The sequence below is a fragment of the Tenebrio molitor genome, chromosome X (assembly GCF_963966145.1).
Source record: "Tenebrio molitor chromosome X, icTenMoli1.1, whole genome shotgun sequence".
In the NCBI taxonomy this organism is placed as follows: Eukaryota; Metazoa; Arthropoda; class Insecta; order Coleoptera; family Tenebrionidae; genus Tenebrio; species Tenebrio molitor.
This window is the reverse complement of record NC_091055.1, coordinates 421,929-446,048: the sequence shown is the minus strand read 5'-3', so window position 1 is coordinate 446,048 and position 24,120 is coordinate 421,929. Positions and strand designations below refer to the sequence as shown.

The 24,120-nt window shown below is 34.0% G+C and overlaps 1 protein-coding gene across 2 annotated transcripts in view; it reads left to right on the top strand.

The window, feature by feature from the left end:
• Delta (neurogenic locus protein delta) overlaps nucleotides 1-24,120 on the top strand; it is a 46,177-nt gene that overhangs the window by 12,291 nt on the left and 9,766 nt on the right. The window lies entirely within an intron of this gene.

Genomic DNA, 24,120 nt, shown 5'->3' with positions numbered 1-24,120 from the left:
AAACTAATTATAGAAATTCTACAACAGTGGACTACATTTTTTTTGAGAAAACTACTCATTTTAACGAAAAACTTTATTTAGGTTTTAAGCCACATTTTTCGTAAGGAATTCACCCTGAAATTTATTCCCAACCATTTACCAACACCCTGTATACAGATACAGATGAAAAAATTGTTTAAACAAATTTATCATATACATATTTATTCGTCTCATTGCGTAAATTTACATAAAACAGTATTTTTTTAAGATAATTTTAATATACATACATATGTCCCAAACTAGACAGATTTCAAATTATCTTCTTTTTTATCCTGCACAGTAGAATACATAATCTATTTTCTGTAGACAATAATTTTGTCTAAAATCTTGACTCGGATTTATATTTTGAAATTTTGAAAAAGTCCTAAATCTGATAGAAATTTAACTAAGACGTTATGATTTTTTTTTATAATATGAATATTTTTAGGACACAGGCTGTCTTAAAAAAACGGCCCACGCCATAACTTTGCTATTGATGACCCGAATGAAAAAAATTATACAGGAAACAAAATGACTCTAAAAGCACTACAAACCTGAGTGATCACTGATCATAAAATTGGTCTACAATTTGATTTAGCTTCCGGAAGTGCAGCGCACCTACAAAGCTCAAGGTTTTTATCCTTTTAGAAGCTTTGTGCTTTCTCTACGCAGATTTCTTTGATTGGATTCTCCTGAAGTGTTATTTAAATTGCACTTGTTCGACCAATAAATTTTGTGTTCTGTGGATAGAGGTGTTGGATTTTCTCATGAATACATATTTGAATTTTTCTTTGTAGCATATTGTGGAATACCTACTGGCTTCTATCAATCATCAATTGTAAATTGAAAATAAAATAAAATATTCCAAAAGTCATTATTTTTTGTTGTTTCTCCACCCCAGTAGAAAAATCGTTGTGGATTTTTAATGGCACAAGCCAAAGATTTGTTCTAAATTTGACAGACATTTGACGATTTTTTAATGAGTGTTTTTACCACCTCTTTTTTCAATTCAGTATATGTATTTACTTAATTCTCGCCCATTGATGCAAAAAAATAGACAAAATACCATTACCTACTCTTACTGCACATAAGATCGTAAAAAGTCAAATTTTCTTTTTATATAAAATATTTAATAACATGATTATTTTTAATGACAGTTCTGACAGTAGATATTGTTGTTGAAAAGTCAACAGAAGATATCTACCGGATTCGAAACATTGTAAATTTTTAAAGATAAAAGTCATAAATTATCAAATATGTAGTTATTTTCATAATACAATGAGTAGCGCTGTCAGATCACTTTTCAGGTATGAGGCCGAAATTTGAAGCACGAGGCGTTAGCCTAGTGATGCAAAACAGGCCGAATATTGAATAATCTTTTTCGTGTTCGTTTGGGCAAAGTCTTAAAAATCATCAATTTATTGTAAATTTTGAGGTTATCTTTGAGAGATGTCAAGTTAGGTATATAACCGGGAGAGTTTATAAATTTAGTTATATACCACTTTCCCGGTTATGTATCTGAGGAAACGAACACGAAAAAGATATTTTCTCTTTTAATTTGGGTTCGTTTAAATGAAATAATTTTTTTAAAGTCTTCTAATTAAGCCATCGACTTCCTCGACCTTCCGAAGACGACTCTCGTTTCCTCAATCGCCGAGTTTCTGGTTAAAAATTTTAATTTAGAAGAACTTTGAGCAAGTCGCACGTTGACATCTCTAATTTGTGTTGAATATTAGAAATATCGACGACCTGTTGAACGATTTATGACGCATGCGGAGTGGCGAAAAGGCAGCACGTGGTTCGGCGCGTGCCACACTATTTGAACAAACAGCTGCCGATCGACCTTTTCTGTTACACTGTACTTTTCATCTGACAGGGCCTAAAAGCGTCCATTGTCTTTTTGGCATTGTGGAAGCCCACGTATGGACCTGGGGCTAGGGATTCGACACCATCAACAAGTGGCTGTCAATTTAGCCCTTCTGACGTTATCTCCGTTAACAGTAAAATTCGTTAAATTCGCGACAGTAAATGCACAAAACGCATCCATTCATTTTATCAGAATGCAGTAGTTGTCGACCTTTAAATGTCATAAAAATAGTGTCTTATGCGGGTCTGTAACAGCGCACTGCATGTTGTTGCATATCTTGTTTGCACGGCAGCTCAACAAGTACTCTCAGTGATGCTGTTATCAAAATCAAATACGGTGTTTGTATCAGCGTTGATTGAGTGCAGCTGTATGAACAGATGTATTAAGAAAGGCAGCTGGATGGGCCGCAACGTAAGCCGTTTCCTTACCTTTCCTCCTTGGCTTACTTTACCTTCGATGATGCCTGGAGTGAAGAAGTAAAGATGAGATGAGATCGGGCGGCCCTCAACAATACGCGATGATCTGCATAATTCCCCTATTTAAAATCACAAATCGTCCTTTGGCGATCAATCAAACAACGACCAACAGTCCATCGAACGGAACGTTTAATTACCGACAGTTTTAATATTCAAAAAACCGGTCAAAATTCGGAATTCAATCGAATTTCGGCCCGCGCAGACCTCTACCCGTCATCCTGTCCACTGACAGCTGCTCCTATCAAGATGTTCTTCTAAATTTCAAGACGGTTGGTTTAATGAAACTGCAAACGAATGCGTTCGGATTTTGAATTGTTGCGATGTTTTGATAACCTCTCGTAGACCAAATAGATGCAATTGTAACGAAGCTTGAGCTGCTGCCAAGCTGCATTTAGTGATGAGAATGAAGCCAAAGAAAACAATGTGATTATGACAATGAAGTTCAATGTTTTTACGGCGATTATTTATAAATTGGGTAACTTGAATGAAATTTGGAAGATTTTCAACGTTCTTAAACGTAACATCTTGTCTCTTCGGGTCCTACTTAAGTCATTATTTTTCCATACACTACACTTGTACACAAGATGACTAATTGGAGTAATAAACGCAGGTACATACGTGTAATTTGGCTTATTAAAATCGTCCGGTTGACTTACTGTGTTCAATATATGAAATAGCAGTAATTTCGGTCAATTAACCTATAATGAGCTGCGCCATCGTGGTACTTAGCTACTCTTAGACTTATCCCCAAAATTAGTGATTGGATAGTTCCTCGGTGGCCATACTTGTAGATGGCATGTGTAAAGCGTACAGTTTAAAGTAAAGGAAAGGAAGACATTTAAACCGAGTTTTCTCCAAAAGCGCATGGCATAGTAGTATAGTACAGGACAGAGCAAATGACAGTGACGTACTACTGTGACGTCAGATGTCCATCTGCGAGTTATACTTGCAGTTGGCGAGAATATAAAATAATTCCCGGAAGTGATACACAATCTGCCTGTTTATCGGGAGTTTGATGGTGTAGGACCGGTCGTCTTGCATACATAAAAAGCTAAAGCAGGTGCGATTGGTCCAAATTAAGTAGATTTTAATTGATAAATCATGCGTATGTCATTTTGGCTCGTTCCGTGACGAGAGTTAAGCGATTTGACTGATCCAGACGAAAATTAAATACGCCTGTTCCGAAATTGAAACGTAATTTCGATTATCCGTGCTCGTTATCGACGATGCTTCACATAATATTCATGAATATCAACTGAACACAATGCAACTGCAACATTTTTTTGTAAGCGAAGATGCACTGTCAAAATATATTTTCCAAATACAGAGTCCGGCATCCCATACACGCACGCGAGAAATCACAACTTTAATTAAATAAAATTGTCGAAATTTTATATATCTAACTAATTATTATTGATAAGATATATTTGAGAATTTTTTAAGTTTTTTTTTTGTTAATAAATAAGACCGTAACAGTTTTATTAGTTTTCTGAAATTAACTGTTAATTTACCTATTTAGTTTTTACACTAAATGAATCTGTATCTGCTAGCGCAAATGGTATAATTCCCCAACAAAAGGATCATTCACCAGTAGCCGATCGTTTTCAGCCTCTTATTTACAGCTTTGTCATAAAATTGACAATTCCCATTGTCACCTAAATTTAAAATTTAAAATTTATTTTCTGTATAAAATATCATAATTATCATTTCATAGTATTTTACGAAAAAAAGTCCAAAGATGATAAATTAGATTCAAAATTATAAATTTTCAAAATTCATAACTCCAAGTTTAACAATTTTTTGCAACTTATACGACCTGGATGGATTTTTAGCTGAAAATAATTCATTGAACGGTGTAAGTTACAGATTTGACCTTTTCAATCACTCGACTGAAATAACACAACATTATTGTATTTTTTGATTCACGGAATATATCCTAAATTAACAAATATTTGACTGAAAATAATATTTTTCTCATGATTTTTTAAAATAGAAACACTTAATTCATTTAGTGTAACAAAAATAATATTTGAAACTTTTCTGGGGAAATTTTTTTTTTAAGGAATGTTACGTGCACGTACGTTTACTATGAATGCAAGGTCGTGCATTCTTGTTTTTTGTTTATATAATACATACATATAAGCATACCTACTTTATAAAATTCGTGTTGAAAACTTTCAAAATTTGAAATTTGTTTTAAAAACGATCTTTTTCAGGAATTTAGTCAGTGTGATTTAAAAAATTGTATTTGTAGCAACAAATAATTCTGTCTATAAAAGTGTTTGCCTTTTTTGAAACTTAAATAAATGTGAGAGATATTTAAGCTGTATAATCGACTTTCATTGCAAAAAAAACTTTTGACCCTTTCCAACAATAATTTTGAATTTCGCTTCTAATTGAGTAATCCGTTTCTGTAAATTCAAATTAAGAAAAATGTCAGGACTTTTTTTTTAATTCATTGAACACCCACAGGAGTATTGTTGCCATTTGTTTTTAAACAAGTTTTTAACGATGCAATTTTTCTTAACAGTGTCAAAAAATTTCAATTCCAAGAGCAAATTTATTCCTCAATTATGTGGAAATGGCGGTTTCCTAAAATATTTATAATGATTTTAATGACGGTGATATTTTTAATGCGCACAGTACGGTTACAAAATAGTACTTGTGACGGCGATGAACAATCACATTGTTAGATTTTTAATCGCTCAGCTCCAAACAATATGGATTGTTAAAGGAAAGCGGACTCTTTCACTGCAATTCGTGATTTTACAAGTACGCCCCATACGGCATTCAATTGTAATGTAAACCGTGTAAATTTTATCCGGCGAATTTTTTTAACTTGAACAAAATTTCTCAAAATTGAAAGTAAAGTATTTTAATTTTCTTACAATTTCTACCTTATGTAAGAAACAATCCATTATGCAAATGTCTATTGTTGCAATATTGTTTTGATTACTGTAGAGATTTAATTGTTGTTTACGTACTATTTATTAAATAGTTTCCATAATAATTAGTTGGGACACATAATATTCGAATTTTTCAGCAAACTGGGCCAGTTCTTCTTCGAGTTAGGATATCATGTCAAATGTCACGAAGAGGCGACTCCCATTAATTTACTAGTTGCATTAATGTGGCTATAGTCTCAGAAATGTTCGTATTGTAATTATGAAATTGAATGTTATACTTCCCACAGATGTGTTTTTGCACAAAACAAGCTTAGAAAGTAAAGTAGGTGTAAAACATCATTAATTCAAACCTGGGATGGGACTGATGCATTATGTTCGTATAGAAAGGTAAATTCTTTGAAAATGTGAAAAGCAGAGGGCACGTGTTCTTAAGTCCTTATTTTTCGTCCAGGCAGATGTTGTCCGACGATCTTCGTGAGAAAATCGAACCAAAACAGCTTCAGCTTGTTTTGTACAAAATTCGTTTTTATCAAAGTTTCATGGCCAACATGCATTGATTTATGAAATTTTCTGTTATCTTGGCCGCCGTCCAAGCACCACGACTCCAGCCGAATGAATAAAATTGCCCTGATACCAGCGCTATTTACGACAATTAAAATCAGGCTGACTTTTGATTGATTTTGACTGCGCACCTGTGCATCGAATTTTTTTTTTCTCCCCTTAGAATTTGAAAAAGATTTTAAAATATATGGGGCACCTGTTAAATCTAATAGATTTGGTGTATCTTTTATTAAGGGGCACCTGTTTCGATGTCAGAGAAAAGTGCTCTCCGATTAATTTGTTCGCGGATAAAAATGTCCGATACAGGTTTTCTTTGAATTTATTCAGGCTTTAATTGAGTATTATGCCCAATAATGGTCGTCGAATAATTAACCTTTTTACTTTTTTTTAATTTTAAACTAAAACAGTGTATGTAGTGATACCTGCTAAATATGGAAGCAGGTGCTCAATACTGCTGCTTTTACGTCTACACCTGTCATTGTGGCAACCGATGGTGCAGATCAACACACGGTGTCGAATCATTGGGTCATGCAATACCTCGCGTATAAGATTATTTCTCATTATTCGACTTTCAACACGAAAATATTTTTGCTTTCCATCCCGTCCCTCGAGTCGACCCTCTCACCAAAAAAAAAGTACGACACAAATTTTATCACTTTTACAAAACGATAAACCTTCAACAAAAATCTGCGACATCATTCGAAAACGGAAACCAACATGACACACGACCGTTAATTAATATTTTTGTCATATTGGGATGTGCAACAAGGTCACTCCTATTGTAGGTACTTGCGTCAAATTAACATTGCAATTATGAATAAATTTCATAACACCTGCCTCGTTTCGTTTGAGCTGACTTGACCTGACCTGTCAAAAAGCACCAACGTCATCCTACAAAATCCACGAACAAGAGTGGGACGCGAGCGGTGTCGTGCGACAAAAAATGACACAGCTGAAGAAGAGCTGTCACAGTGGCGCTGTTTTTTAAATTTCATCCTTAAGTGGCATTATTATTTAGATGATACTGATGTTGCATGAAGTGGTTCCGTTTTTTGTTGGTCTTTCTAATGCACTTTTAATGTCGCTGCTTCTGCTTTCCTACAAATTGTAAAAATTGATCACTACAATCGGTCCATAATCCGACCAGATTTATATTATTTGTACTAATTTGTTTACTAACAATGTGACGAATGCAAAAACTAGAAGTCTGCGCGTTTCGGTTCAAATTTGTCAAGGTGAACGTTGTCAAATGAAACTTCTTCTATTTTTATTTTTATTAATTCATTATGATCAGCTAATCTCTCGGATTCATCTTGATACACAGATTGTATTTACCAGTGTGAATAGTTTTAAACAAACAGAAGATGAGTCATATTTTATTATAGTCCGTCAAGTCTCTACAAGAAAAATTTCAAGAAAATTAAATTTTTAGCTGTTACTCTGCCTAAAACGGTAGTAAAAAATAGATTTTGAAAAATCATCTACCGTGCCAGATTAATTTAGATAAATATGTTAGAACTCTCTATAAAAAATGAGAAAGTTATAAAAGCATATACCACTAAACTGTTTAATATGCAAAAAGCATCTTTCACTCGCTATCTACGGAGATGGTACGGCAATTTAATGATTTTCTTAACACGTTTAATTACGTTTAGGTCAGAGGTTAGTGGTTTTGAATTGAAATTATCTCTGTTTTTATCTAACACAATTTGGAGACTAATCAAAAGTTTAATCACACTTCAAACACATCAAGCGGAAATTTTAATCGTTTGTATATTTTTCTTCCGAAAAATATGGCAGTAAATTCCTGCGTGCTGCAATTTTTATGGCTTCCGGTATATTTATCTCTCGTTATGCGATGGTGCACCTTTTTGCCGGAACAAAAATCTTTGACCGCCCCTATCCTATTGAAATTGCAAACTAAAACCGAAGTGGGTCTCCATAAAATGACAATCATCGTTATTTAATAACTGCATTTATACTCATCCCTTATTATTTTATTATTAGCCTGAAAATTCGATTAAGCTGCACTGCTAATTTTTATCGACGAACCAAAATTCTGGTCGATTATCGTGAACGTAAAGAACGCTAGAATCTTACTTTCTTTCAGACATTTCTAATTACTCTCCATCGAAGTTGCTACTGCCAAATTATGTTTTTTACATTTTTCGAAATACCCGTCGATCATGCACACAGTTATCTATTTTTTGCCCTATTTTATAACTGCATCTATCTGAAAATTTATCGGGCGTCATTTATCATTTTATCAATCATATTAAAAATCATTCGTATCCGTCAACTCCAGAAATTTTCAAAATTTATTTCGAAAATTATTTCCCAGCAATATTTGATAATACAAGGTGTCTCAAAATTCGCGAATGCCAAATTCAGAGCGTTGTGAGGAATCACTTCAGTAGTCCAAATATAGAAATAAAAAAAAATCAGGACTCCCCCCACAAAGATACTAAAAAGTTCAGTGTTTATTGTTATTTATGGTGTAGATGATTGTGGAAAATAATAATCTAAACAATTTTTTGAAGAATATGTGGATATGAAGGCTGCTATGTTATAAGAAAATTAAAATGCTTATATCTTCTTCAGGAAGAGCGATTTTTTTTTCTAAGTATTTTTCGAGCTCCACTGGGTTCTTCGCTACCACGCTCTGAATTCGGAATTCGCGAATTTTGAGACACCCTGTATGTATCATTTTTTGTGAACTTTCGCTTTTCCTACATTTTCTTGGAAAATGATTATCTCATTAAATAATTATCGTCAATATTCTTTCTTCATTCTGCAATTCTAACGATCCTCTAATTAAATGTTCCATTTCCCCAAAGAGAAAATATTACTGGACAATCTTTTTTATTATTAATTAATATCGAGGGGTTTCTGTCGTTCCAAAATTACTTTCATGTCTTCTATACTTTTGATTTTTATAAAGCAGGTACTTAACGTAATTAATTATTATGAAGTAAATTTTAATTACTCCTGGTTGATGTATTTTTTCAAAAAATTGAGCACGTTAAAGCTTTCAATTTGTTTAAAAATGGAGTCCAGGATTGTTATGGACGGCGGAAGCGTGCACGTGGTATTGTCCGTAATTTGTAGCAACCAACGCAACATGAATTAAAATAGAGATTTATATTGTTTTACTCAAATGTAACAATCGAGGATGATATTTATTACTTTCTAAAACAGAACGACATGACAGTTGCACCTATTGTTGATTGAAACTGTGGCCATTATGTGGTTTAAATACCTTGTAATGAACGCAACAATAACACGATTAATAGACGGAGGTTCAATCTTTTTCGTGAATATTCCAGTACCCCTTGGAGAAGTTTCTTGCGTCTTGTAACACCGAGGAGGGCGTCCGAGAAGCTGATCGCAGAAGACTTTTTAATGATTTGAAAAAAAAATGAATTGGGGTTTGCGCCAAAAGGGAGATCGCAGGAGAATACAGTTTTGAGCAAAAGTAAAATCGGGCATTGTTGAGTGATATTCTTAAAAAATGTAGCTACAAGGCGCGACGATCACTGGGCATGGAGAGTGGCATTGTTCCGTCTTACTGAACTGTGGAAGCGTGCGCCAACACCTGCCCTTGGACCGGACCCAAGACATTACCATCGTCTAACGACGTTCTTGCTGAGCACCGGAACTCGACCGGACAGACGCTACAGACGAGTTTGTTAATAAGTTGGAAAAATTATGCGAGGAATTTATGCGAAAGCACTTCTTAATTCAGGTAAAGAGAAAATTGGGCGACAGATGTTGAACCTCCGGTACCAACATCAGTATTGCTTTGAAACCTCTCAGCCCCATTGTGTGCACCCCCGCACCCACCAACATCAATCAAGCGAATATTTGCCGGCCAAAGTACCACATGCATATAAAATTCCAAGGTCGTGAAGTCACCGTCGTAATTCTACCATGAAAAGAATGAAATTTAATGTTTGTTCGTTATATAACAAGATTAAAAATTTAACCTTTAATTATGAAATTAATTCGGGCGAGCTGTGCTGTCCTTGACGCAAGTGTGTCTTCGTCTGTGGAATGGATGGGTAATTGCAAGGTATGTCAAAGGTAAGGTACAGCTGGTAGGGCACAAATAAACCACTGTAAGAGAGTATTCAGGACTTCCGTTCAGCCTGTTGATTCAGCACCACTTGAGGGATAAGATTCTACCGGAAGTAGGTTTCCTCCGGGGAAATACTATATTTAGCATGTTACCTACTTTAGTCGGATAGCAGCTGCTGTAACCTGTGTCCACCCTGGTACTGCTTGTGGTCCAGCAGCACGTGTACGGCACGTGCGAGCTGCTATCACATCTCATATTCCACTCCTTCGGCACCCACATTGCCTTCAGGATCGGGTGTCAGGTGTTCCTGTTCTTTTTCGAATTTCATCTAGGTTTTGCTCGATCAGACTTGCAATGACATTTCATCAGAGGCAAGTTGAAACTTGTTCGGTACTTACCACATGTTGCGCAAAGATGTGCCGGTTCCTAACAAATTTTTATCCGATGAAAAATGAGAGCCAGCTACCAAACCTTTTACGTTCTCATCTCCATATTTCGTCATGTTTTATATAAAACATATCATGGGGAATTGTGCAATGCCAACTAACGACGGATTGAATTTTCAGACGATATTAAACTATCAAATTTATATGAAAATGTCGCCTCTTTAATCAATACATAATTCATTATAGAGAAAACCGCCATATCGCAATCATAAATCTTATAGGATTGAATTAAATGTATGCATTCAAATCGACTGGATGAAATTGCATTGTTGTATCCATTTAATTTATGGAAAACTAGACGAGACGTAACACAAATCATCACATGACAGATGACATTAATCAAATCTTTACCAAAATTTTATTTTACTTTAAATGGACTACCATAAAATTCTTTACGGTTAAATAACACCATATTTATTATGGAAAAAATAATTGGAAAAAGAATACAAACTTTCAAATATTTTATTTGATATTTTTCAAAAGGTTTATTGATGTCATTTTTTAAATCAAATGTCGAATCATGCACGTTTTTCTCAATGTCACTTGGGAATGTTTCTAATTAAAGATAAATCTTCAAAATTGCAATTTTCAATGAATTGAAGGTTATCATATCCGTGTACAATACTTCATCCAGACAGTACCGTTTTTTGTGAAGAAGAAATTATACCAAGTGTGCTAAATAAAATATAAACCTTCAAATATTTATGAAAATGTTAAAAATGTGATTTTGATTAATAATTTAAGTTACTAAAACTCTGGTTCAGCCGGAAATGACCTTAACCTTATTCTGCTAAACGGAACACAAATTATATTTTTAAATTTTTTAATTGAATTTTTTTGTATTGTCACTTAACGCCTCAAATTTTTTTATTTAAAGAAGTGTGAATGTAATTACTTATTGCCAAAACCAAATTAAAGAAAACTGGTATGAATTTAATTGTAAATATTCTTTATGTGTGTGTTTCACCTTTCTGTCGTTCTTATTTTTATTATTACATATTAGTTCATATGTTTTTGTTAAAGATTATACGATTTATTGGAGCGAAATATGCAAATCTTTGGAATTTTTGATCAAAATTTTAATTTAATGTGAAAGCAAGCCAGCTTGAGGAATTTGCTTGCTTAAGTTTACAAAGGCATGTTATTACATGTAGTTTTTAAAAAATATTTGGGGTACTCAACCGTTACTACCTTTTCATAAATTTAAATTTTATTCGGGACATTTAAACGAATCATCCTATTTAACAAATTTAATTACTTCGGCCTCGCGATCAGATAAAAATTATCCAAACCTTTGCAACAAGTTTATAACGGTTCCAACCGTAAAAACAATTAAGTCATCAACTACACATCAACTTACTGGAAGTGAGCTAAAACTAGACACTTATTAATTCAAATTTAAAAAAAATCTATTTTTCCCGCCAAAAGTACGTCTGGTTGATTTTAATCAATGTGTGATTTTTGTACTGCGTCACGTAACGGTGGTGGTTAAGTTAAGAATCGAATTTCACGACAAACGAAATTTGCTTAATTAAAATCTGTACGAATCAATCTGCGAGATGACTTTGACTTTTCATATTCTGTTTATTTTTGATTTTATTGATGAAACAGCTACCCATAAGCCGTCAATTTAATAAAAAGTAAAAACCATTTTAGGTCTCGGTTATAATCACAAATGCTCTTGCAGTAGTTGGTCTACGAGGCCGTGAGGCCGAAGATTGGCTAGGATTGGGCGATGGCACGTGCCACAGAAGCAAGCAGCGAGAGAAGACCCAGCTAGATTCCCAACGCAAAGGTTAAACGAGTTGTCCTGATTCAATTTAGCGCCGGTTGCAGTTATCCCGATTAATTACTTAATAATTAATTCCATTTTAATTAATAATTGAATCGGTCAAACGTCTAGGCGGCGCTAGATTAGCGGTGTTTTGCGTCAACCAGACATGGACTTACCTTCCAGAAGTGACCCCTTGGTGGCTGTCAATCGCATGGGTATATATGCCCGCGTGTTCTCCTTCCCTGCTACCCTCCATGGTTCCGGTAACCACGTGTTCGACGTGTGCCAGGTGGTTACTGGTCCAAATTAGACAACATATGTGAAATTTTGCCTCACGACTCACAAAAATCCAGGTTTCTTAAAACAAAACTCTGCCGATGTCTGGTTACGCAATTTTTTACGCAATTAAAACAACACATGACTCTTCGTACAGATTGCGCCCACAGGGATTCGCCATTATTGCGGGCAACGGGCGTGACATTTGCATAATTTTACAGTCATCCGAAAATTCAAAATTCATATTTGTACAGGGTTGGGCGTCGTACAGATATGCGCACGCGAGAAATCACGACTTCTAATTACATAAATGAAATTGTCGAAATTTTATATACCTAACTAATTACATATTGATAAGGGATATTTGAGAATTAAAAAAAAAATTGTTAATTAATAAAGCCGTAACAGTTTTGTTAGTTTTCTGATATTAACTGTTAATTTACCTATAAAGTGTTTGCACTAAATGAATCTGTACCTGCTAGCGCATCAAACCCTGGTGGCACAATTGCAAATTTTGACTCGATTAGCTAAATAATTCGCTTTTTTAGTTAAACGTAAACCAGACGCGTGATTTATGGCCCAAATGGTATAATTTGCCAACAAAAGGATCATTCGCTACTGGCCGACCGTTTTGAGCCCCTTATTTACAGCTTTGACTTAAAATTGACAATTCCCATTCTCACCTAAATTTACAACAGCAAGTTGCAGGTCATAAATAAAAATGATTTTCAAAGTTAAAATGTAAAATTGCGTTTAATTAATTGGTTTTTGTAGTGAAGTGAATCTGGGAAGGTTAGTATAAAAATCAGAATTTGACTTTTTGTTAAAATTTACTTTTTTTTGGCTTTGTTTCTAAGTGAAAAATTATCAGCCCCGTACGAACTAATATCTGACTCAACAATTATGTACACACTTAATTTTATTAAACTTATTGGCTTATTTTGAAATTTGATTGAAGCAGAAGAGTTATTCGTTTCCATTGCTCTGTCAAATTACCAATCGAATCCGTGGATAGGCCGGCTAGAACCAGACAGCTAGCGTGCACATCAAACATTTGAATAAACATATTACATGATAAAGTATTCAAGATTTAAATCGTAGATATTATCGGAGCCATGTTTCAACCCTGTCGTTTCTCGTTACATAAAATCACGTTCGACTTTTCGCTGCCTAAATTGCGTGCTGTAGAAAAAGACAGAAACAACTTCCTCTACACTTCTCGTATAAATTATTGTGGTTCCTTCCCATATTTTCAATGTACGCAGTCTGCGATTAGTTCGTACCTGTTGGTGCATCTTACTATTTTCATATATGGCGTGACCACACTATATTATACCGGGTAGTTCAACGACAGACAAATAATATGTAAAGTATTCAATTTAAAAATCATTGTGATTCGAGCGGCTTTCTTTTGCTGATCTAAATCTAGACTATTTACCGCAACAAATTTAAATCAATTAAAATCTGCGGTTTGTCATATTTTTATGGAACTCGAAAGCGAAAGTGAATTTACTTTCAAGCTTAATCTAAAACATCTAAATATTTGTATTCACCTGACAAAATTCTATGATTCTGCAAGAACGTCATCTAATATTTTTTTATTTTTTTCCAAACAAATGTTTCTTATTATAATTAATACAAGCTACCGTGTACCGTATTTAAAAACGTTTTACTCTGCGGGAAATCGTCTTGAATATAATAATTTATTGTTAAAAACTTAGAAACTTCAATAACAAAAAAGTTAATGTGGGAAGACTTATACAACTGTAACTAACTGCATAAAAACAGAACTTAATTGTTTCTTTTTATACATAATATGTTTTTATCAAAAAATTAAAAAAGTTACGATTGTTTGGCTCATGCGAATACAAAAAAAATCATAGATAAATAAATGAGATAATTGAGAGATTCGATTTTTTTTAATTTTTAAATTCAGAACCATTATTATTAATTTAATGTTTTCTCAATATTTACCTAATTTCATTTACTGTTTTAAAATTTTGACTGAAATCACCACCTCAGTAACAAGACGTAGACTTTTGCTGTTACATTGTTTTTCTCTTACCTTCGGGTATTTTATTCACCAAGATCTTACCCTTTTGAAATAAAAAAAATATGAGAAGAGGGATCACGAATATCCGGATAAGTCTATCTCCAACACTGGCTATTAGAGTCATCTGTTGGTAATATTTTCTTTCCGATCATTAAAGAACCAACATAAATCGAAACAACTGCTGCCTGGCCAATATGTTCCTTTTCGAAGTGGTATTTTGTATTTTTGTGGCACACTGATAATAAATAAATCAAATCTCACAACTTTGCTGACGTCATCGAACAGCAAATTTATTTATTATTACTGAATGAGTTTACTTCAATCTTTTTCGCATTATATAGCAAAATGTGTCAGAAATTATGTCAAATTTTATTACAGATATCAAGAATAAATATTGTGATTAAACTGGTATTTGAGGTTACTGGAATACCGAAATATTGAGTAAACACAAATTTAAAATTGAAATTATAAATTATTTACATAGCATTATTTTTATAGGACTTTTCTATAAATATTAAACACGCATGATATCACTTATTTTATTTTAAGTTTTTATGCCAGCTGGTCAAAAACTGAAATATGCAATAAAATTGTGACTAGTGTAGACGCATCATTATATGTATTTAAATGTTCAGCGATGGAAGTGTCAAAAAATAAATTGTCAACAACAGCTATCAGATTAATCTATTATAAACAAGATGAGATTTGTCCTGGACAATAACTTAAAATATTTAATTCTAACCGAATTTCTGGTAAATTGAGAGAAATGTGTGTTAAATTTTGTCTTTAACATCTTATTGTTAGTCATTATTAATAGCAAATCAGGCCATATCGTTTCACAGAAAATTAAATTAAAAACGATACCACCAAAACAACGTCAGCGGTTTCTTTTCGACAAAATAGCAGCACCGTTAATAATATCACTTTCTTTGGAACGGTTTCGATTTACGATGATTGATTATAAAACATAAATGATAAATAAAAACCAGTGCTAACCATTTAGATACGCAGAATAATTATCGAACAGTTTCACAAATTTAGCATACTGTATTTGTTGTTCTTCTTCTGCAACTCCATCTACACAGTGTGACACGCACGTTTGAAAAAATCATCACTAAAACACATGCACATTAGCAAATTTTGAGTCGTTTAGAAAGCTGAGACGATTGATTTGGTATTTTTTCGATTCGAAATCGGTTTGCCGTATTCAAATCGGTGGGAATTTCCGCCAATTTAACACTGACTACAAATTTTCCGTAGATAATCTTTTTAGAGAAGTTATTAATAAAGCTTAAAGTGAAATGAAGCCACGTTAAAAGTTTATTAAACGCCATATGTCTACCCGAATTAGGTTCATTAAGAAAACACAACACAATTAAAATATTTTTAACAATTTATTGTGGGGGAATTTAATTACGTCTTTAGATTTTTATGTTGTCATTAAAGAGATGTTAAAAAAATGATCTAATCCAATGTCAGAGATAAAAAGATATTTCACCAGGTGAAGCGCGTTTCGGGTAGACTTTTCCATAATTTCTGTTTTATAACCCACAATGCATCGAAAGAAATTTATTTTTAGGCACCCTAAATGGAAAAGGTAACTTTACGTACTCCCATGCGGACAAACAGTAACTCATTTTCGGACGCACTTTTTTGGACGCACTTTTTCGTACGCACTTTTCAGCGCATGGACCGTGGCGCCATCTGTTAGTTTGTTTAGTAAGTTAACAACGAAACCGACGAAACCGAGTAAACCGACTGAAAACAAATAAATATTTGACAGTTAAATTTAACCAAAATATTGTATTTGCCCGAAAAAGTGTTGTATCGTTTATTTCTACCCAGACTCGGACAAAAAGATGCAATTTTGTGGCCTTGATTCACAAATAACTATTACATTTTAGTTTCTTGAAAGAATTGATAAAAATATAAGGTGAACCAAAAATTGAATGTTAGTATTGGGCCACTGTGCGCACATACTCGTACGTACATTTAGGTTATCGAATTGCTCACTTTTCTCGTTCTCTGTTGTATTTTTATACTACTATGCAAATTCCAGTATTAAATTTAGCCTTTAAATAAATTGGATCCCTCGCATGTACACCCCTGTTTCGTTCTCAGTTCAGATTTAAATCCTCTCAAGGAATATTGCATGAATTTTAACACGTGCTTCTGGAAGGAGCGTTAGAAAAAGACGGTAGCTCCTTGTGTGCATAGATTTTGAGTGAATCGGTCCTAGATCAATTTACATAACGTATTTTGGGTTGCCATACAAAAGACAGGTACTTTTCTATGCAATGTTAGGGTAGTTCTTTTGTGTTATCCTTCTAACAAGTAACCGGTATTGTCGCCATGACAGTTTTATAGGGTGCTCAACAGAATATTTGAGTTCTGATTTATTCTCTCGAAATTCCGAAATCTCGGGATGTGTTGTGGGAATGAGAAAAGAAAGTTTTAACGAAGTATAAAAAATATGTCTCTGAGTGAACCTAAATTAAAGGACCAATACGTTACTGATATTATGTTAATCGAGTGACCGGTCAGTTTACTGTACAATTATGAGAGAGAAAGTCCCAAAAGTGATGTAAAATAGCTCATTAACGGGCAATTTATAAGTGCATCTGCTGATAAGTTATAGGCTGGTGTAATAATTGTAGAAATCTTGATTGATGATTTAATTTTTTTCCAGGTTTACATAAGCAAGCATGATTCAGCTGCCTCTGATTCGTCAAATTTATGCTGTTGTCGCAGTGATTATAATTAAATTTAAAATTCATCAACCATAATTTCCAAGCACTGTTCTACTTTGTATTTTTGTATCGCGTTGAGAAATCTTTAATGTCTAAAATAGACTCCGAAGCTGTTCGAGAGATTTATAGTTAAAAAATCTTTTTTATTCACATCAAATACACGTCATCACTGTATACGTTTTTATCTTAATGGCTTCATTATTGCAATTTCACTTGATATACCGAAGGCTATCTTCCTTGTTTCAACTGAACCGAGAAAATAATTCACTCGGGCCAAAATTTGAATAAGTACTTTTCACGTTAACGGTTCATACAGATTTGTTTACAAGCGGATTTATTTTTATACTTGGCAATAGAATCCGTTTCTGCGAAGGTGATATTACTGAAATCTCTGTAATAGGGTCTAATGAGTTTGTTCACAAAGTGATATTTCCTTGTCGACTCCGTTTCACTTGGTTAGGTGTTTAATTACCAACAACGAAACCTAAATTATGCTCCAAAATGTAAATTTTCCCAAATCATGTTTTGTATTAAAGCGGAAATCCGAAATTAGTGCTTGTAAATGCATATTTTGTGCAATAATTACACACGAGCAAGGTCTTGTAGGCGGCTACTACGCGTTAGATGTAGTGATACACCGCCGCCAAAAATCGTGTCCATAATGGCAGTCAGTTGAGTACGTTGGGCCCCACGTTTCCTGTTTGAGATTTAAAAAAAATCCATGCAAGCTGTCAAGGGAACATATGCAATATATGCAACATCATGAGAAGTTGGTAATAAATCACGATTTTTTATTCAAAACCAAGCAGTTGCCCCAAAACAATTACCAATTGGCCTTACCTAAGGCAGTGTAGGCGAGCAGATGTTACGAGGGCAGACAAAGTAAAAAACTCAAGGCTTTTGTACCTTTGCTTCCCATTGTCAGACTGATTAAATTGAGTGATAAATTCACCTCCCCCACAACAATCAAACTATGATGTGCCCCAATCGCAAACCAAATGAGCAATTTTGTAGCGGCTATGAAAAATGGCAATCATTTTAACCCCGTTTCAGATTTATAAGGAGGGAGGAATTCATTAAAGTGATTGAATATAACTTGATATTTGAGCCGGTGGGTGCACCGAACAAAATTGGCAAGTACTTCCGGGGTTGTTCGGGATTTCCGCCCCTTACTGCCGGAAATGACCCTAATAGTAGGTCATATACTCGGTGGGATAAATAAATATCACGTCGAGAAATGCAAACACACCACACTAAAACCCGATTTCGCACCTACACATTTTTTACAACTGTCGCCGGTTTTCTCTCGTTACTCTAACGACGCCATTATTCGCCCCAATAGTGTGATATTTTTAGATCGAGTGGCCCAGAAAACGTCCAGATCAAGGTGAAAACCGGGATACCTTGAGCAAGGGTATGCAACGGCTGAATCCGTTTCTGTTATCTTTAAGAAGATGGCTCTTAATGAAGTAACACACCACATTAGATGTCTGTTTTACAAAATCCTCCCACAAATTGCTAGGTAACTATTTTAAAAACTCTAAAAATAGAGTGCGTCTGTCGTAACCCTTCTTCAAATCCCTTAAACAACTCGTTCGGACACAACCTTGGATGCTGAGAGCCGGCTGCGATGGAACATTATCCCAGCTGCACCGTTTGCAGAAAACACCCGTTTTTCGTCAAGATTTCTGCTAGATGCAGGATTCTTATCTGGCACCTGGCTAAAACTCGTACACCTACTCGATAAATAGTGCACAACGCAAGAAACGTCAACCACCTAACACCTAACGCGACAAATAACTATACCTACATATTCCCAAATTAGAAATTGCACGTGGCGTTGTCTTCATGATCTGAACAATTACGTCATGACGTGCTGCTATAGTAAACCACCAGTCGAATTAATTTTGACATTTTTAATAAGAAAATGCTCTTCCCAAGATTTAAGTCTTTAAAGCTATCGCCGATGTGTAAACATCTCGTCGACTCTATTTTCCAAAACTGGCGCGTTTGACAAAATTTATCGTCGGGCCTTGGCACATGTTGTTCAAAGATGAAAGTAGCATCATTTTAATTGTAAACTCCCATCATGGAGATTATACTTGTCTGCACCACCATCAGTTGGTCCGAATGCACATTTGTTAGATGTCATGTTGTTAACGGTACTAACGTTTTCAATAATTTAGTTGTTGCAGTAATACATGAAATAAAATGCAAAAATTTCGGAGATTCTCATCGATATCTTGTTTTGAAACTGAGAAGAGCAAGGAAAAATCGAATTTAATTAAGACTTGAGCTCAATTAGCGTTCGGATAAAAGTGGAATCAATTTATATCTTTGTAAAACGGCCATTTTATGAAAATACAAGATTTGCTGTCAAACGATCATAACTCTTTGGGGGTGAGATGAAGCACTGTTTCTTTTCGAAGTTAATTCATTAACAGTTGACAAACCATATAAATATTTTGGAAATAGTCCACAATTTGTTCACGTTCAAATAACTAAAAATTGTTTCGAATTTTTAATTTTTCTTCACTATCGCTTTTCTCTCGTCGAAATTTTCATATTGGTAAATTTCAAGCAAAAAAAATGTATTTAGTGATAACTCATTTTACAAATAAATGCAGTCTTGTATACTCAGTACACTGATAGATTGCACGTTTTTTGACAGACACAGAGACAAGTGTCTACGCGGTAAAAAGTAGAATAACGCCCAAAACATTTGTTATATCATTCATACTCGAAGAATCAATAATTTCAACAACAGTTTATAACAATTGAAAACACTTGTACTGAAACTTCATTCAGATTGACACCTGTACTTCTGTCAAAAACATAGGCGTAGGATTACTATTGGCTGGAATTAACCTGCGGTTTCATAAATAACGTTCAACAATTGAGATGGAGAGTTTAGTTTTTTTCACTGCGTTATGTTTTAGAACTAGAATTAAAAAACGTGCAATTTATGGAGTATATCAAGTTCTTTTTTTTGTAAACTTGTGTCTATATATACATATGTATTTTTTATTTTAAAATTTTGATAAAATTTCATAAAAGAAATATCCACGATTAGATTTTTGAGACTTTCAACTGCATTCAAAATTGAAAGTAGCAAGCTTTTAACTAGAAATTCTTATCAAGATTATAAGTATTTGATTGGAGCACCAATTTCTTATATTATTTGTATTTCCAACGTTTTCACTCTTAGTTTTTAGCAGAATAGTAGCAAAATAGGTGTTAACAATGGGAAGATTAAGTGCTGAAACATGTATGTCTTGCTAGCTTTGGACTGAATTTAGAAAATCAGTACGATCTTAATCAGCAACCACCAAGATCTGCTGTTGAAACTGTAACTACTTTTTGAAAATTACAAGAAAGGAGATGAAATTTGGTCTTGAGACTATAATTCGCTAAATAATTAAAATGGAATAATATTGGTTCTTTCCATTTAGAAAAAAACTTAAAAAGCGATATTTCTTTAGATAATAAATAAAAATGAAGAAAATAAGCTTTGAGCTGTCGATTTGATTGTTATTTCCTAAACAAAATTGTCACGGTAGAGGAGACAGAAATCTGTGTTTCTCTGAAACTTTATGTATTAAATTTGTAACCCATACTTCCAAAAGTTGAGATTCAACTAATTTAGAGACGTAACTCTTTGGAAAGAAGAACTCTTTGGGCATTTCTGTTGTCTAGTTTCAATAAACGAGCTAATTTTAAATACTTGTTAAACTTTTAGCACCTCTTCAAGAAAATTGTAAATCGTCCTCCCCTAAAGGTTAAATGTAGGATTCGAATTTGTTTGCAGCGCCACCAATTGGTCCAAGCGTGAATTTATTAGATGCTACATTATTCCTGGTTCTAGGTACGAGTACACTTTCAACATTACAATGGGTGCGTTTTATTGGCACCATTCTGATTCCGGAATGATCATTCTATGCGTTTTATTGTGAAATCCTGCACCCGTCACTCCAGATTTCCACTCCTTCCCAAATGCTGGAGTGAAAGTTAGAGTGAAAAAATATTTGGTTAGGTTCATGGACTCATTGTAGCATCGTCTACGATCTCAATCATGCAAATCTTATTTTGAAACTCCAATTTCTTTATCATTTCCCTGAAGATCATCTCGTTTAGAAGAAGTGAAATTCAATCTTGAGACTATCACGGGAAAATTCGCTGAACAGTAGAACCTCAATAAAACTGCCAACTAATTATGTGTAGCTTAGAAATTTATACCCTCGATGTCTTTGTCCTGTGTCGGCTCTAATCTTTCCGCTTTGGGAATTCATAACTGAAAGAATTGTCAATATGTAATAAACTGTTTCTGTAAAATCCTCTCTATTTCTTTTTATTGCTCTTCCGAAAATAAATATTCATCTATGATTTTTTCTTTCCTGGAAACTATTTGCAGTGAAACACGTGAGTGACGGACTGTAACACACGATTTTTTCACTCAGTGACTGCAAGAAATTTAAAAAATGTTTTTTAATCAATCGAACAAACTTAAGTCTGTTAAGTGATGTTCAAACGTAAATGAGCCACTTAGCATTGAGCTTCCTTTCTACGAGAAAGGTGTGGAAACGTGTGTAATTGGAAAATATAATCACAGTGGTCTGCAACCTATACTTCAAATTTAAATTAAACGCTAAATACATAATTGAAAATCTAGACTCGTACCGGGAAAATATCTCAGGCATACCTACGATTATTGAAAAATCTTGCAACATGTTAGCCCGAAGAAATGACTTTCAGTGCATCATAATAATCAAAGTGAAAGATGATAAATTTATTTTACTGCAATATTGTCTACAATGAGATTTCCTGCTCGAATCATTTTTCTCATGCCAATTGAATGGACTCTACTCTTAATTTTGTCTCATTGAAATTGCTTTCTACAATTATTTTTTTCTGATGAGACGATTTCGCTGCAAACTCTACGCCCCTGACACGAAAACATCACTTCCAAAAAATACATGACGTAATTAATGAGCCACGAATTGGGTAATCATTTTTTGAACTTGGACAGGTAGGTACTTATTAATAGTATTTAGTTTGATTCTGGCTTCCGGAACGATAGGATCGTTGTGATTAATTTGTTGGTGGTGTTAGTGTTAAAAAGGATTGTCAATCTTGTGATGGTCGCTGTCTTGTAAGTACATATATTTAATCGTTTTTAAATGGGCTTTGCTGGTTGTATTTATTATTTTCGAGTTTCAATTAATTATAACAGTTGAGTAGTCGACCGAGTCTCCCCGTATACGTCCTCTTGATGGCGGTCCATTGACTAAACAGAGATAATTCGGGGATAAAAATATGCGAACTTCAGTAGAACGGCAATAAATTTTCTAACGCCATAAAGTCGGTTAAAAATCAAAGTGGTTCGTTTAAACGGCGCCATAAATCGCTTATCCCTAGTGAGTTAGTTTAATAATTGTACTGTAATGTATATTTTTACACTTGCATCACTTAACGATTCATTCGAGTCCATATTTCTCTATTATTAAAAATAAAATAAGAATAAATTTGTTTACGACATTTTTGAGTTTACATTGACTCGTTTTAGTTTTATTTAAATATTCGCAACGGGTGTAGCAGCCAATTTTCACAACTTGGTCCATTACTGAGAGATGAATCCGTTCACACGTCAAACATTCCAAAATGACTGAATAGAAATGTATGTAAAATTGCCTCATGCATGTACAATTATTGTTAACGTCGGTATGATGACCTATTTTATCATATATCAACAGCGACGTATATTACAGTCATTTTAACTAGTAATTTTACCCTTACTTGTTGTGCAATTGAATTGTTAATTAGGTTAAGAGTGTTGCCAATGTCAAGGTGCCCGGATACGCGTTGTTACTTGAAAATTTAACGAAAATGGGGCGCTAATGTCGCTGAATTTTCATGACCGTAATTACCGATCAATTTTTTAAACTTTGTTTCCATGATTTTGTACATCTGTCAGCACTGTACAGTCCGTTCAAAAAAATAAACGACAATTATTACTCGCTAAAGGGCGTTTCTTCGAATAATTTGCAAAAATAACAGTGGCAAGACAGATAGGGCTTATCGGCCCGCATGTATGGACCCTTCTTGCCAAAAAAATTAATATCTTCGAGTGGTTTCCTTTTTAGAGCGATAAGTTTATCAAAAACTCAAATTTCATGACCAACTAGAGAAAAGATTTTTAATTTCGCTCGATACAGAAAAGATTTTGTTACGTAGCCTGATGCATTTTTTGTAACAGTAATTACGGAAGCGAGAAACAATTGAAAGACGTTTCATAACTGAAAAAAAAACATCTTTGCACTTACGAAACATTTCATTTGTGTGCATTTAAAAAAGAAACGTGCTATAATTTATTTTGGAACAGTTTTAACGTCATCATTAGTTAATATTTCTTGCACAAACATTTTTTTTTTATTATGAAGCGATACACTGCATATGGCAAAAGTAATGTTTCCCAGAAGAAGGAATATTTACCGGGCGCGTGTGTTGTTTAGTTTCATTCAGAAACAGCTGATTACATTTTGTGAGAACAAACTCTCATTGATAAAAACCCTCGTACGTAGACAATCATAATTTTATTGAATGGGGACAAATGTTGTCGTTTGTTGCGGTATATTTAGAGGCGACTGCTTTGATAAAACTGAAAGCGTCTGCATAAAAATAGCGAGAATTAGATTTTTTCTCATTGGATAATAATTATCCGTGCATCAAATTCCTAAATGACAAATCTATTGTTAATATGTATGTACCTAATATGTATAAAAATTCGAAAAATAAAAATATAAAGATTAATAAAAGAATACAGGGTGTAATCGAAATACACGGAATAATTTTAACTACGAGCTACTAGCTTCATGTAGAACACGGAAAAAATATTAAAAAAAATTCTATGTCAAAAAA